The sequence below is a fragment of the Bombina bombina genome, chromosome 4 (assembly GCF_027579735.1).
Source record: "Bombina bombina isolate aBomBom1 chromosome 4, aBomBom1.pri, whole genome shotgun sequence".
Classification (NCBI taxonomy): Eukaryota; Metazoa; Chordata; class Amphibia; order Anura; family Bombinatoridae; genus Bombina; species Bombina bombina.
In genome coordinates, this window is record NC_069502.1 from 443,317,498 (window position 1) to 443,331,804 (window position 14,307).

The 14,307-nt window shown below is 36.8% G+C and overlaps 1 long non-coding RNA gene across 1 annotated transcript in view; it reads right to left on the reverse strand.

The window, feature by feature from the left end:
* Window positions 1-11,663, reverse strand: part of LOC128655425 (uncharacterized) — a 57,788-nt gene extending 46,125 nt beyond the window's left edge. The window contains exon 1 of the long non-coding RNA XR_008401790.1: window positions 11,599-11,663. This is a non-coding gene — a long non-coding RNA (uncharacterized LOC128655425). The remainder of the gene's footprint in view (window positions 1-11,598) is intronic.
* Window positions 11,664-14,307: the final 2,644 nt, after the last annotated feature.

Consider the following 14,307-nt stretch of genomic DNA (forward strand, 5'->3'; position numbering starts at 1 on the left):
TTATGACATGGCCTCCTTGTTCACCTGATCTGAACCCCATTGAGAACCTGTGGTCCATCATCAAATGTGAGATTTACAAGGAGGGAAAACAGTACACCTCTCTGAACAGTGTCTGGGAGGCTGTGGTTGCTGCTGCACGCAATGTTGATGGTGAACAGATCAAAACACTGACAGAATCCATGGATGGCAGGCTTTTGAGTGTCCTTGCAAAGAAAGGTGGCTATATTGGTCACTGATTTGTTTTTGTTTTGTTTTTGAATGTCAGAAATGTATATTTGTGAATGTTGAGATGTTATATTGGTTTCACTGGTAAAAATAAATAATTGAAATGGGTATATATTTGTTTTTTGTTAAGTTGCCTAATAATTATGCACAGTAATAGTCACCTGCACACACAGATATCCCCCTAAAATAGCTATAACTAAAAACAAACTAAAAACTACTTCCAAAACTATTCAGCTTTGATATTAATGAGTTTTTTGGGTTCATTGAGAACATGGTTGTTGTTCAATAATAAAATTAATCCTCAAAAATACAACTTGCCTAATAATTCTGCACTCCCTGTATAGTGAATATCTAGCACACCCCTTGAAAACCAATAGGGAAGCCTATTATGCGGACAAAATTGAAGGGACATGTACAGTATCTTGGGAAGTTTTACCGCTATGGGAGCAAGACTAGTAAATTACTCACCAATATAGTAAAAACATATTCCCCCAGGTCTTATGTTTCAGCGTTAAAAATAGGAGGGGTGACAGACGCAATAATGTAAGGGTTTAGGGACTACTATCGGTCTTTGTATAGGAGTCAGGGAGTTAATGAAGATAGACAGTTTGAATTTTGGAAACAGGCACGTTTGCCTCAAACATCCTCAGAGCAGAAAGATTTAATGAATGCCCCTATCTCTACAAGATAAGTATTGCTAGTCATTAAAAATACACCGTTGGGTAAAGCAGCAGGACCATATGCCTTACCAATTGAATATTACAAATTACTTTCACAGGACCTCGTCCCAACCTTGGCAGATTTATTTTCTACATACCTCACAATGGATATGAGAACTGCGGCCATAACCATTTTCACAGATGCTAGCATCTGTATATTTCCAAAGCCAGGTGAGATCCAGAGTCTCCAGGCTCATACTGCCCATATGATTGCTCAACAGTGATTATAAATTGCTAATTAAGATAATAGCTGACAGACTGGTGACTATCCTCCCACCTGTTAACCACACCAGACAGGATTTATCAAAAACAGATTCTTCTAATATTAGAAAAGTGCTTTTGGTGCTATCTTATTTCTGGCATAAGGAAAGCAGAGGTGAAATTCTAGAACTGTCAGATGCCAGTCTGTTAGCCTTAAGCGCAGAAAAGACGTTTAACAGAGTGGAATGGTCGCATCTGTTCCGAACATTGGAGTTTTTTGGATTTTGGGGGGAAATCCCTGCCTTAATGTCTTAATTATATAGTCAGCAGCGTAAGACCTTGTTGATAATAAATGGACATTTCTTTGGCCCACCAAGGGGTGTGCTGTCACCTCTTGGGATAGTGAAGCAAAAATATTGCTCTATGCAGATGATAAGCTTCTCTTCATGGGGTATCTCCATTCTATCCCCACAATAATGAGCTGCATTGAAAATACTGTTATAATGTAGATTAAAGCTTTGATGTTAACACCTCGAGGAATCCTAAAGGGGTCAATGACTCTCTGCTTAGGAATTCCATTTACAGGATCTATATTAAGGTTTCTGAGCTGACAGGAAAAAAAACAGAAAATATTCGGCTAGATTACGAGTTTTGTCGGTAATGGTGTGCGGTGCTAACGAGCAGTTTATGCTCACTGCTCACCTACAGACAACGCTGGTATTACGGGTTTTTACAAACCCGGCATTAGCCGCAGAAAAGTGAGCGGAGAGCAAAATTTTGCTCCACATCTCACCTCAATGCCAGCGCTGTTTACTTTAGCGGTGAGCTGGTAAAACATGCTTGTGCACGATTTCCCCATAGCAGTCAATGGGGAGAGCCGGCTGAAAAAAAACACCTGCAAAAAAGCAGCATTCAGCTTCTAACGCAGCCTCATTGATTCCTATGGGGAAATAAAAGTTATTTCTACACCTAACACCCTAACATGAACCCCGAGTCTAAACACCCCTAATCTTACACTTATTAACCCCTAATCTGCCGCCCCCGACATCGCTGACACCTACATTATATTATTAACCCCTAATCTGCCGCTCTGGACACTGCCGCCACCTACATTATATGTTTGAACCCCTAATCTGCTGCCCCCAACATCGCCAACACCTACATTATATTTATTAACCCCTAATCTGCTGTCCCTAACATCGCCGCAACCTACCAAAATTTATTAACCCCTATTCTGCCGCCCCCAACGTCGCCACCACTATATTAAAGTTATTACCCCTAAACCTAAGTCTAACCCTAACCCCCCTAATTTAAATATAATTTAAATAAATCTAAATAAAATTACTACAATTAACTAAATTATTCCTATTTAAAACTAAATACTTACCTATAAAATAAACCCTAAGCTAGCTACAATATAACTAATAGTTACATTGTATCTTTCTCAGGGTTTATTTTTATTTTACAGGCAACTTTGTATTTATTTTAACTAGGTTCAATAGTTATTAAATAGTTATTAACTATTTAATAGCTACCTAGTTAAAATAAAGACATATTTACCTGTAAAATAAAATCTAACCTAAGTTACAATTACACCTAACACTACACTATAATTAAATAAATTCCCTAAATTAACTACAATTAAATACAATTATCTAAAGTACGAAAAACAAACACTAAATTACAGAAAATAATAAAATAATTACAAGATTTTTAAACTAGTAACACCTAATCTAATCCCCCTAATAAAATAAAAAAGCCCCCCAAAATAATAAGAAGCCATACCCTACACTAAATTACAAATAGCCCTTAAAAGGGTTTTTTTTTGCGGGGCATTGCCCCAAAGTAATCATCTCTTTTACCTGAAAATAAAGTACAATACCCCCCCAACATTAAAACCCACCACCCACACACCCAACCCTACTCTAAAACCCACCCAATACCCCCTTAATAAAACCTAACACTAACCCCTTGAAGATCACCTTACCGGGAGAAGTCTTCACCCAACCGGGCCAAAGTCCTCAACGAAGCCGGGAGAAGTCTTCATCCAACCGGGCAGAAGTGGTCCTCCAGACGGGCAGAAGTCTTCATCCAGACAGAATCTTCTATCTTAATCCATCCGGCGCGGAGCGGGTCCATCTTCAAGACATCCAACGCGGAGCATCGTCTTCATCCGATGGCTGACGACTGAATGAAGGTTCCTTTAAATGACGTCATCCAAGATGGCATCCCTTCAATTCCGATTGGCTGATAGAAATCTATCAGTCAATCGGAATTAAGGTAGAAAAAATCCTATTGGGGGGCTTTTTTATTTTATTAGGGGGATTAGATTAGGTGTAATTAGTTTAAAAATCTTGTAATTATTTTATTATTTTCTGTAATTTAGTGTTTTTTTTGTACTTTAGATAATTGTATTTAATTGTATAATTGTAGTTAATTTAGGGAATTTATTTAATTATAGTGTAGTGTTAGGTGTAATTGTAACTTAGGTTAGGTTTTATTTTACAGGTAAATTTGTCTTTATTTTAACTAGGTAGTTATTAAATAGTTAATAACTATTTAATAACTATTGTACCTAGTTAAAATAAATACAAAGTTGCCTGTAAAATAAAAATAAACCCTAAGCTAGCTACAATGTAACTATTACTGTTATATTGTAGCTAGCTTAGGGTTTATTTTACAGGTAAGTATTTAGTTTTAAATAGGAATAATTTAGTTAATTGTAATAATTTTATTTAGATTATTTAGATTTATTTAAATTATATTTAAGTTAGGGGGGGGTTAGGGTTAGACTTAGATTTAGGGGTTAATAACTTTAGTATAGTGGCGGCGAAGTTGGGGGCGGAAGATTAGGGGTTAATAAATGTAGGTAGGTGTCGGCGATGTTAGGGACGGCAGATTAGGGGTTAATAAAATTTAACTAGTGTTTGCGAGGTGGGAGTGCGGCGGTTTAGGGGTTAATATATTTATTATAGTGGCGGCGATGTCCGGTTTGGCAGATTAGGGCTTAAAATATTTATTGTGTACATGAAAATGCGAATATTTCATATTGTGAAAATGTTTCCGCAATGGAATATGTTCTTTTTAATTCTAAATAAATATTTCTCTATATATGTGATGATTTTTGGACTGATATATATATTTATTGTGAGATATGTATATGAATATATATATATGTTTATATATCTCGAGATCTATATGCGAAAATCTCTTTGAAGATATTGTTTAATGTGCATAAGATTGTAATGTGAAATCTTTTCCTTATCTCCATAGTTGAACATATCTCTATACATATAAATCCATGTTTCTCCTGTATGTGTGTGTATGTCAATACCTATACATACACATTTTTTTTCTAACACCCGAGATCTCGTATCTTTGAGCCCTTATAACTTTTGTGTGCAATATTTTTTTAATACTTTGTTGTTAGATAGTGTTAATATGAGTGTAACTGTACTTTGTAATGTATTTTTGAAGTGCTTTGCGAAACATTCTTGTTGAGAAAGTGTAAGAAGTATAATTTGGATTACGGATGAGTGAAAATAGTTCAGCTAACAATTGTACATGAGAAGCAATAAATCATCAACATACTGTATGAGATTGTCTGAGCATGAAAATGATTGTAATACCTCTGCCAGACATTGGTGAAAATATGTGGGAGAAGAGTGAAAACCTTGAGTTAAAGTAGTGAAAGTTAGCTGTTGTCCTTCAAATGAAAATGAGAATTTATATTGGCAATCAGGGTGTAATTTAACACTGAAGAATCCATTACTTATGTCCAAAACACTGTAAACTGATGCTTCAGGGTTAAGTTTGGAAATTATATCAGGTGTTCTAGGCACAATGTTAGTGATGGGAGGAGTATATTTATTCAACATACGGTAATCAATAGTCAGTCTATATTTACCATTTTTCTTCTTTACCGGCCAAATGGGGCTGTTGTTTGTAGAATTGCACGGCCGCACAATGCCTTGCTCCTGTAATTGTTGTAATATTTCCCCAACTGGCTGAATAGCTTCACTAGGAAACCTGTATTGGCTCTGTGGTGGAGGGTCAGGTCCCTGAACCAAAATTTCACTTCCTTTAAGCACACCACAATCATTTTTACCTTGGGCCCACACATATGGGAATTTTTCTACTAAAGTCTTAACTGTTTAATTATCTGTAACAGGGAATTGTAAAGGGGCATCTTGTATCACATGAATTGGTGGAATTGGGGCTAGGTGTTCAAAATCCAAAATAACAGGTTTGCAATTACATGTGTCTTTCCATAGCATACCATTACATAAATCAATAAGCATCCCAGCAGTGCGCATTATATCGGCACCAAGGATTGTTTCATCTCCCTGTGAAGTACACCAAAAACGAAATGTGCCACTCCAAGATTTTAGCTGTATGGTTACTGAGGGTGCAAGCAATGCTTTTGTATGTGCCCCGCCTAGCCCTACTAAGTGAGTATGTGGTGTTGAGAGTGGAACAGAGAGTGGTAATGATGTTAGGCTAACGGAAGCACCTGTGTCCAGAAGTATATTTGTGTGATGGCCCCCAACCACACCTGAAACACTAGGTCTACCGCTATGGTCCTTCTGGCAGATAGGTACCATTTTAACAGGGGCCTGACACCCCTATTGTGAGAGCACATCATGTCCTCCATCACTGAGGTCAATTAGGGGTGCAGTTGGAATTTTAACTGTATCTTTGTCATAGGATTTGGGATCCTCTACGGTTCTGACCTGAGTAGTTCTGGGATCATAGTATCCCTTTTTAAGCTGCTCTCTTAATGGTGTATATGGATTGGGATTGTGTCGTCTAAAGGTGTGGTATACTCCAGCATGTACTTGGCCCCTCTTTTCATTACTGTTTTTGCGTTGCCAGCAGTGTTTTTTAATATGTCCTATTTTTCCACATGCAAAACATATATGGCATGTGTTGAATTTATCTGGAAGTGCATTGTTAACCTCATTTTTAGTTATTAGGGACACTTGTGGAAATTTAACCTTAAGGGCTTGATCTTTCCTCCATTAATCTAGCATTCTGAGAAATTCATAAAAGTTACATGCTGTAGCTAGCAAATTACGATTAGTAGAATCCATACCCTTATATTTCCCTGCTAATATGCGTAACATTTTTGGATCTCCAATTTGTAGATCTGGTCTTTTATGAACTTTACAGTAAACTTCATGAAATCTAGTGCAAAATGCAAATGGGTCTTCATTTGGCTGGGCACGATTGTGTCTAGGAATGATGTATCAGTAGTGTCTATATTAGTAAGACCTAAAATTTGATTACTGCGTTCTTCCTTGTCAGCCCAATATCCATACTCTAGCTGGAGTTCTAATGAGTTACTGTAGTGGGGGGGGGTAACTAGATTTTAAGAAGCTGACATGCAGTGTGGTCATCAAGGCTATACTGGGTAACAAATTGTTCAAAGGTAACTAAATGATCTACAATATGTGCATTTGAATTAAAGGGTGGAATAAGTGTGTTGATTTCACAAGCATATTTTTTATATGGGTCCTCTGCTGAGGAGGTAGGTGTGGGGAAGTTATGTGTTCTGGTATGTGTGTTTGGGCTAGCTTCAGATCTAGTAAAAAGTGGACGTTGCAATTTATCCTGGTTATTTGTATGTAATGGTGTGTGACATTGTGCTTCTTCTCCCCCTGTTGCAGTGTAAATAGGAAAGGGTGTAAAATGTCTAAGACGCTCTTCTTCTAATTTTTGTGTCAAAGTTGCTATTGTGTGTTCTCTTTGTACCAATTGTTCCCCTAGACTCTCTATATCTTCTGTGGGACAAATGTCTAGATCAGTAACAGAAACATTTACAGGCATTACTACTGCTGTGGTAAAAACTTTTCTCTTTTCTAAAGCACACTTATATTGTAAAACAAGCTGAGCAAGATTAGCAATATATTTTTTTCTTTTATTCAGCACAAATTTCCCTGTTTTATTATTAGCCTTCTCAAATTGCTGCAGCAAATCATCTAGCAAATCTAATTCAGTTAAACCATCTGTCATATCCCGGTATTTAGGGGGGGCTTTTTCACAGAAAGCTGTTAACTACAGCTTTTCGAGCACGAAAAGGATTGTTGCGTAAAAGGTGAATGCGATCACGCATTCATGATTTTTCAAGACCTGTAATATCTGCACAATGGAAATTGATTGCAAAATGACCACATCTGGTGTGGGAAAACTCATACCGCTCTACTTGTAATCTTGCCCCTAATATGGATTGTCCTAAGATTCATGGGAGATAATTGAATTTTGGTTAAAAAAAAAAAAGTTAAATTAATGTGACTATTTCATGGATAGTGGTACTGTTATTGATAGGAGACATAGAAATAGGTAATCATGCTAAATTTGTAAACACTGTACTGTTATTGGTTAGGAAACGTATGCTGTCGCAATGGCTGTCTGTAACTCTCTCAACTATTAAAGTTGTGAAAAATAGGACATGCGAACAATAGAACAGGCAGATGTCAAAGGTGAGGTCCCCTCTCGTATAAAGAATTTCTTTACTAAATGGGAAATATTCATTTGTATGTTGCTTACTTCATTGCAGTATCTTCCTCTGAGTTTATTTTGAAAGAGCAACTACATAAAAAGTGGTGCCTTATGAGTAAGACTAGGAGCAGAGGGGAGGGGTACGCATCACTCAGGGAATGAAATCTAAATCTGACCTAAATAGTTTCTTCAGATAGGTTACATCTTCTAGATACAACATCATACTTAGCTTGGTTAGTTTGAATGAGGTTTGTTTGTATGTTGTAATTTAATGTTTTTTTAAAAAAATGAGCTTGAGGCACCTTCTTAAAAGCTGACTTATGGACATCTTGAAACACACATCATGATCATTGTATCTTATTAATGCAATGTTTATTGAATAAATGTCCAATTTGTAACACTGTGATCACTGGATGTCTTTGACTGATGTGTTACTGTTGTAATGTTGCTCCAACCATCTCTCATAAATAAAGAGGGGGGGAGCAGGGAGGTGGGAGGGTTGAGGAGGATCACTAAACTGCAGGAAAAAAAATAAATGAAATAATAATAATTATATATAAAAAAAAAACTAAACTGCATACTGGCAGACTGTCTGTCAGTACCTAAGATAGTGGTGACCAGAGGGGGTGAGGAAGGGAAGAGAGCTGTTTGGGAGGGATCAGGTAGGGATCAGGTTGTGGGAAGTGTCAGGTGGGAGGGTAATCTCTACACTAAAGCTAAAATTAACCTTACAAACTACCTGATTAACCCTTTCACTGTCGGTAATAATAAAAGTGTGGTGCGCTGCTGTAATTAGCGGCATTCTAATTACCAAAAAGCAATGGCAAAGCCATATATGTCTGCTATTTCTGAACAAAGGGAATCCCAGAGAAGCTTTACAATTATTTGTGCCATAATTGCAATAATAATAATAATAATATTTAACTAATGTTTGCGAGGGGGGAGTGCGGCGGTTTAGGGGTTAATATGTTTATTATAGTGGTGGCGACGTTGGGGGCGGCAGATTAGGGGTTAATAAGTGTAGGTAGGTGGCGGCGACATTGGGGGCGGCAGAGTAGGGGTTAATAAATATAATGTAGGGTTTGGCGATGTTGGGGGCAGCAGATTAGAGGTTCATAAGTATAATGTAGGTGGCGGCGGTGTCCGGAGCAGCAGATTAGGGGTTAATAATTATAATGTAGGTGTCGGCGATGTTGGGGGTGACAGATTAGGGGTTAATAAGTGTAAGATTAGGGGTATTTAGACTCGGGGTTCATGTTAGGGTGTTAGGTGTAGACATAAAATGTATTTCCCTATAGGAATCAATGGGGCTGCGTTTAGGAGCTTTACGCTGCTTTTTTGCAGGTGTTAGACTTTTTTTCAGCCGGCTCTCCTCGTTGATTCCTATGGGGAAATAGTGCACGAGCATGTTACACCAGCTCACCGCTAATGTAAGCAGCGCTGGTATTGGAGTGCGGTAATGAGCAAAATTTTGCTCAACACTCACTTCTTGTCTGGTTTGTAAAAACTCGTAATACCAGCGCTGTCTGTAAGTGAGCGGTGAGCATAAACTGCTCGTTAGCACCGCACAGCCTCTAACGCAAAACTCGTAATCTAGGTGTAAGTTTTTTATTTGTTTACATAAAAATAGTACTGTATTCCCTGTCTTTGAGTTGAAGCTCAGAAACTGAGTAGATTTTACAATGTCTTTCTTCTGTTTCTTTAAAAGATGTATGTAACTCTAAGGGCCTGCACCACCCAACTACGGTTCTTAATTAAACCAGCTGGGAAGTACAATACATGTTGTGAGTTTATCTACAGAATAGATTTAAAGGATACTTTCCTTCATGTGTTTATCCACAAGGTCCTCCACAAGTTCCTAAGTTTTGTCTTGCTGGACATTTTATGGCTCTTCTTTTTGGGCTAGTTACAGCTTCCAGATTTTTTTTTCAAGGTTCTAGGAATTTTTTTTCTCTGTGATAAGATATCAGGGTACTTCAGTGATTCCATACCTGATTGTTTATTTTTTTGTTCTGGCTTCATAATTACCTTTAACTGTAGCTCTTTTCAACAAACTTCTTTTGTTTCTTCACAGACATGGTTGGAGAATCAATATTCCATACATTTCGCTTATTCTCAAACAAGAGGTTCCTTTCTGGGAGTCATTATATTCTCTGTGGCCATTTGCATTTTCTCTTATTAATCACCACAGATCCAAGTTACAGAAAACTTGTTCAGTCCCACAGTCTATGTGTATTCCATCAATAGATCAAGGTTGGAAATTTTGGGATTGGATTGTTACAGCATCACATGTTTTCCCTTTACATGATTTCATATGAACTCTTCAACTTTCATTGATAGCAGTTATAGTAATCAAATCAATTTCTACACTATGGAACCGATTTAATGGTTTTAAGAGTTTTACAAACGCTTTATTTTGAGCCAGAACTCTTCAACTTTCATTGATAGCAGTTATAGTAATCAAATCAATTTCTACACTATGGAACCGATTTAATGGTTTTAAGAGTTTTGCAAACGCTTTATTTTGAGCCAATGCATGGCTTAGACATTATTCTTCTGCCTTGCAAGGTATTGTTTTCTTCTAACAATCTCTCTTGCCAGGAGTGTTTCGATTTGTCGACCCTAGTTTCTTTTTTCTATCAGTATAAGGCATTTTTAAGAACTCAAATTTTTATTTTGACTAAAGTGGTTTATTTGGAAACAATCTATCAGGAAATTGTAGTTCCTTTATTGTTTCCAATCAAAAATATTTTTTAGAAAGTATTTTGTATAATGTAGCAAAATTAATTTTTCAAATTTTAAGGAATTTTAGACAATCCTTTAGTTTGTTATTTTCACTATTTTAGTTTATTTGTTGTTTTCACTACTCGGCGTTTGGGTCCGATGGCTTCAGCTTTTATTTTAGCTTTCTGGTTTAAACAGTGGATAAGTAAGGTTTACTTGGAGGTGGGAAAGTTTTCCCCAAAATAATGACAGCCCATTTTACTAGATCAATTTCCGTTAGGTGTTTAACAGTGAAGCTTTTCTTAAACAGAGTGCAAAAAACAGAGTAACCTGGTCTTCTTTACACACCTTCACAGTTCTATCTTTGATATTTTTGCCTCTTCTGAGGCAGCTTTTGGCAGGAAAGTCCTTCAGACTGCAGTGTATGGTAAATAAGTGCACGCCTTAATTTGTGTCCCACCCATTTACACGTTGACTCCACAGCTTGGTTATTAGATCCCAGGTGTAATGGCTCATGGACTCTCACCAACTTATGAAAGATTACAAAAGGTATGCTTACCTGATAAATTAATTTATTTAATTGTGGTGAGAGTCCGTAAGACTCGCCTGCCTGCCCATTTTTCATTTTAAAATTGGCAGCAGTTCTAGTATGAACCTCATTTACAACGCTTTGTCCTTTCCTACGTCTCTATTTTTTCTCCTTTCTCAGCTATATGTTAGAATGGGATACCAGAGGGTGGAGAGGGATTAGAAGCTCTTCGAATGCTGTGTATCTTTGCCTCCTTATACTGGCCAGGAGTTGAATTCCCAGAAGTAATTGTGGACTCTCACCACCATGAAATAAATTAATTTATTAGGTAAGCATACATTTTATTTTTTTTGTCCGACAAATTTTAGAGTTAGTTACATTTTCATCCCCCCTCTATCATGCAACTGCCATCAGCCAATCAGAAAAAACATATAAGTAATTTCTGTGAATTCTTGCACATGCTCAGTAGCAACTGGTTCCTCAGAAAGTGTGCACATTCTGATAATTGGAGTGAATAGGAAAGTTGTTTATAATTGCATGCCCTATCTGAATCATGATAGTTTAATGTTGACTTTACTGTTCCTTTAAATCACCGTGCACCATGTTTACTATACTGTTTGCACTCCAGAGAGAGAAGATATTTTAAGGCACAGACAGAAGCAATTCAACTTTTTTAATAAATTAAACATTTTCTTCTACCTCAAACTCTTGATCAGACTGACAACGATTTGCACTCCATGATCCAGTGATCTCCATGATTCTCTTTCCTTCTGCGTCACATACTGCCAATTTAGGACTGAATATGCTCCACCTGGTAAACCAAATGACATTGGCAGCATTGAATGATATGGTTTACATATTTTAGCGCGAAAAATAATACATTTTTATATTCTAGGATTTTTCATCTTCAAAATAAAATCCTATGAATATCAAAAAAAGGACATAAATAAAGGAAAAAGTATGTTTATTTAAACAAATAATAATAGAAAAAAACTTATTTATATAGTTTTCTGACATTCCCTGGTGTAACAATATAATTATTTAATTCTTTAGTACATTTTAGTAGTACCTGTAAATGTATTTTTTTCTTGTTATGTAAATGTTGTACACCACTCACCTAGTTGAATTACCAGCCAAGTCCTGAAGGGGCCATGCATTACTGCAATACATTGTTCCTGGGAATACATCTTTAACTATAAATTTAACCCATTACAGGGGTTAAATATATTGTGAGAAAAGAACAATTATTTTTTAATTTTAATGTTTTGTTATTAGGTTAAAATACTTCTTTTAAAGACATTACTGCTAAATCCACCTTGGTTTGTGATTGAGCCTTTTACATTTGATAGTAAATTCCTGATGTTACATGATTGTGGGGTACGTTACCGTTACTACATCATAACCAGGGCTTGAAATTTCCACTAATCCCTGATGAGTAAGAAATTGCAGCAGACCTCTGACTAGTAAAGTATAGTTATAATGATCATACTACACTATATTACCTACTTGGTAACCTTGGTCTCTCACCTCTGCTGCACGGAACCAAGTAGCTTGTTAGGTGCAGAGAAAACTCTGATGACCATTAGATAGCAGCACAGACAACAAACATCCACCCTATACGGCCGGCAGAACCTCAGCACTTCCTTCTTGCTCTGGTCACAGAGGCGCAGGCAGCAGGAGCGAGCAGGACCACACAGGTGATAGCAGAGACAGCTGGAGTCTGGTTTGGAAGAACAGGAGATTAGTAAATGACCCAGATTAACATTAGCATGTTAGGGTATATTTGAAGAATTGGAAAATCATAAGGTTGCACAGTACAGTTATTTAAGCCTATTTTGACTAATAAGTAGGCTGACCATATTGCCGCTTTAAAAGGGGAGACATATGAAAAATACATGTGTCAGGGCTGTTTTCAGGGCTGTTTAAAGAAATGGTTTTGTATAAGAACCCTCACATATGTATTTTTCATATGTGTTCCTTCTTAAAGCGGCAATATGGTCAGCCTACTAATAAGACACAAAGCAGATATTTCATCCACTACTGCCAGGACCTCCTATGATGCTCCTTTAAATACAGCAGAGTGGGGACTATGCATCATCTGGGCAGGGCAGGAGTAGCATGCACTTTTTCTTCCCCTACTAGACACCAAAAGGGGTTGTTTTTTATAGCAACTCACAAGGCAGATGTCAGGGGCTCACAATTTGTCAAACACGCAAACATATCTAGTATCCAAGGGGTTAAGAAGACTTTCCAAAAATTCCAACACAACTGAGCTTTTCAATATTTGGTCCTTGTGCTGTGAAAACACTATTCTTATTGTTGTGGGGACATTTTTACTAACACGAAAAGCCGACCTAGGTTCAAGATTATGCATTTCACTGTTGTAGACACTTCCCAAGAACAGTTTGCTGTAATCATACAAATATCTTTAAATTGATTTAGTTACATCTTTTATGTGCTTTTGTAATGTTGTTTTGTATTTGAAAGAAATTACATTGCTGAAAATGTTAATAAAGAATCAAATCAAATGCATTAATATAGTAAGAAAACTGTTACTATATTCGTGTTAACTATCCCAGTACATAATCATGAGCTAAAGTCATTTCAAGCAACATAAAGGAGAAATAATTATTTAGCATTTTATTCTTGGACTTTTGTTTGAACAGAACAATGTGTTTAGCCCCAGGAAAGGTGCTAAGCACATATTAAAGGGACAGTCGACTCCAAAATATTTATTGTTTAAAAAGATAGATAATCCCTTTATTACCCATTCCCCAGTTTTGTATAACCAACACAGTTATATTAATAAACTTTTTACCTCTGTGATTACCTTGTATCTAAGCCTCTGAAGACTGCCCCCTTATTTCAGTTCTTTTGACAGACTTGCATTTTAGCCAATCAGTGCCCTCTCATAAATAACTCCACAAGCGTGAGCACAATATTATATATATGACACACATGAACTTAACGCCCTCTAGCTGTGAAAAACTGTCAAATGCATTCAGATAAGAGGTGGCCTTCAAGGGCTTAGAAATAAGCATATGAGCCTACCTAGGTTTAGCTTTCAACTAAGAATACCAAGAAAACAAAGCAAATTTAATGATAAACTTAAACTGGAAAGTTGTTTAAAATGACATGCCCTATCAGAATCATGAAAGTTTAATTTTGATTAGACTGTCCCTTTAAAGTAATATCCTGAGCAGTAATGCACTGCCAGCGTTTCCCAGCTACACACATATCCAGCCTCTGGATCGCACGCTCATCATCAGTGTTTAGCTTTGGACTCAAGACATTGACAATACAGAGCTGTTTTTTGAGCATTGTGGCTCTTTAAAGGGACACTGTACTATAAAATTTCTTTCCCCTTAATGTGTTCCAAATTACTTGTTATACACAGTTAAGTATATT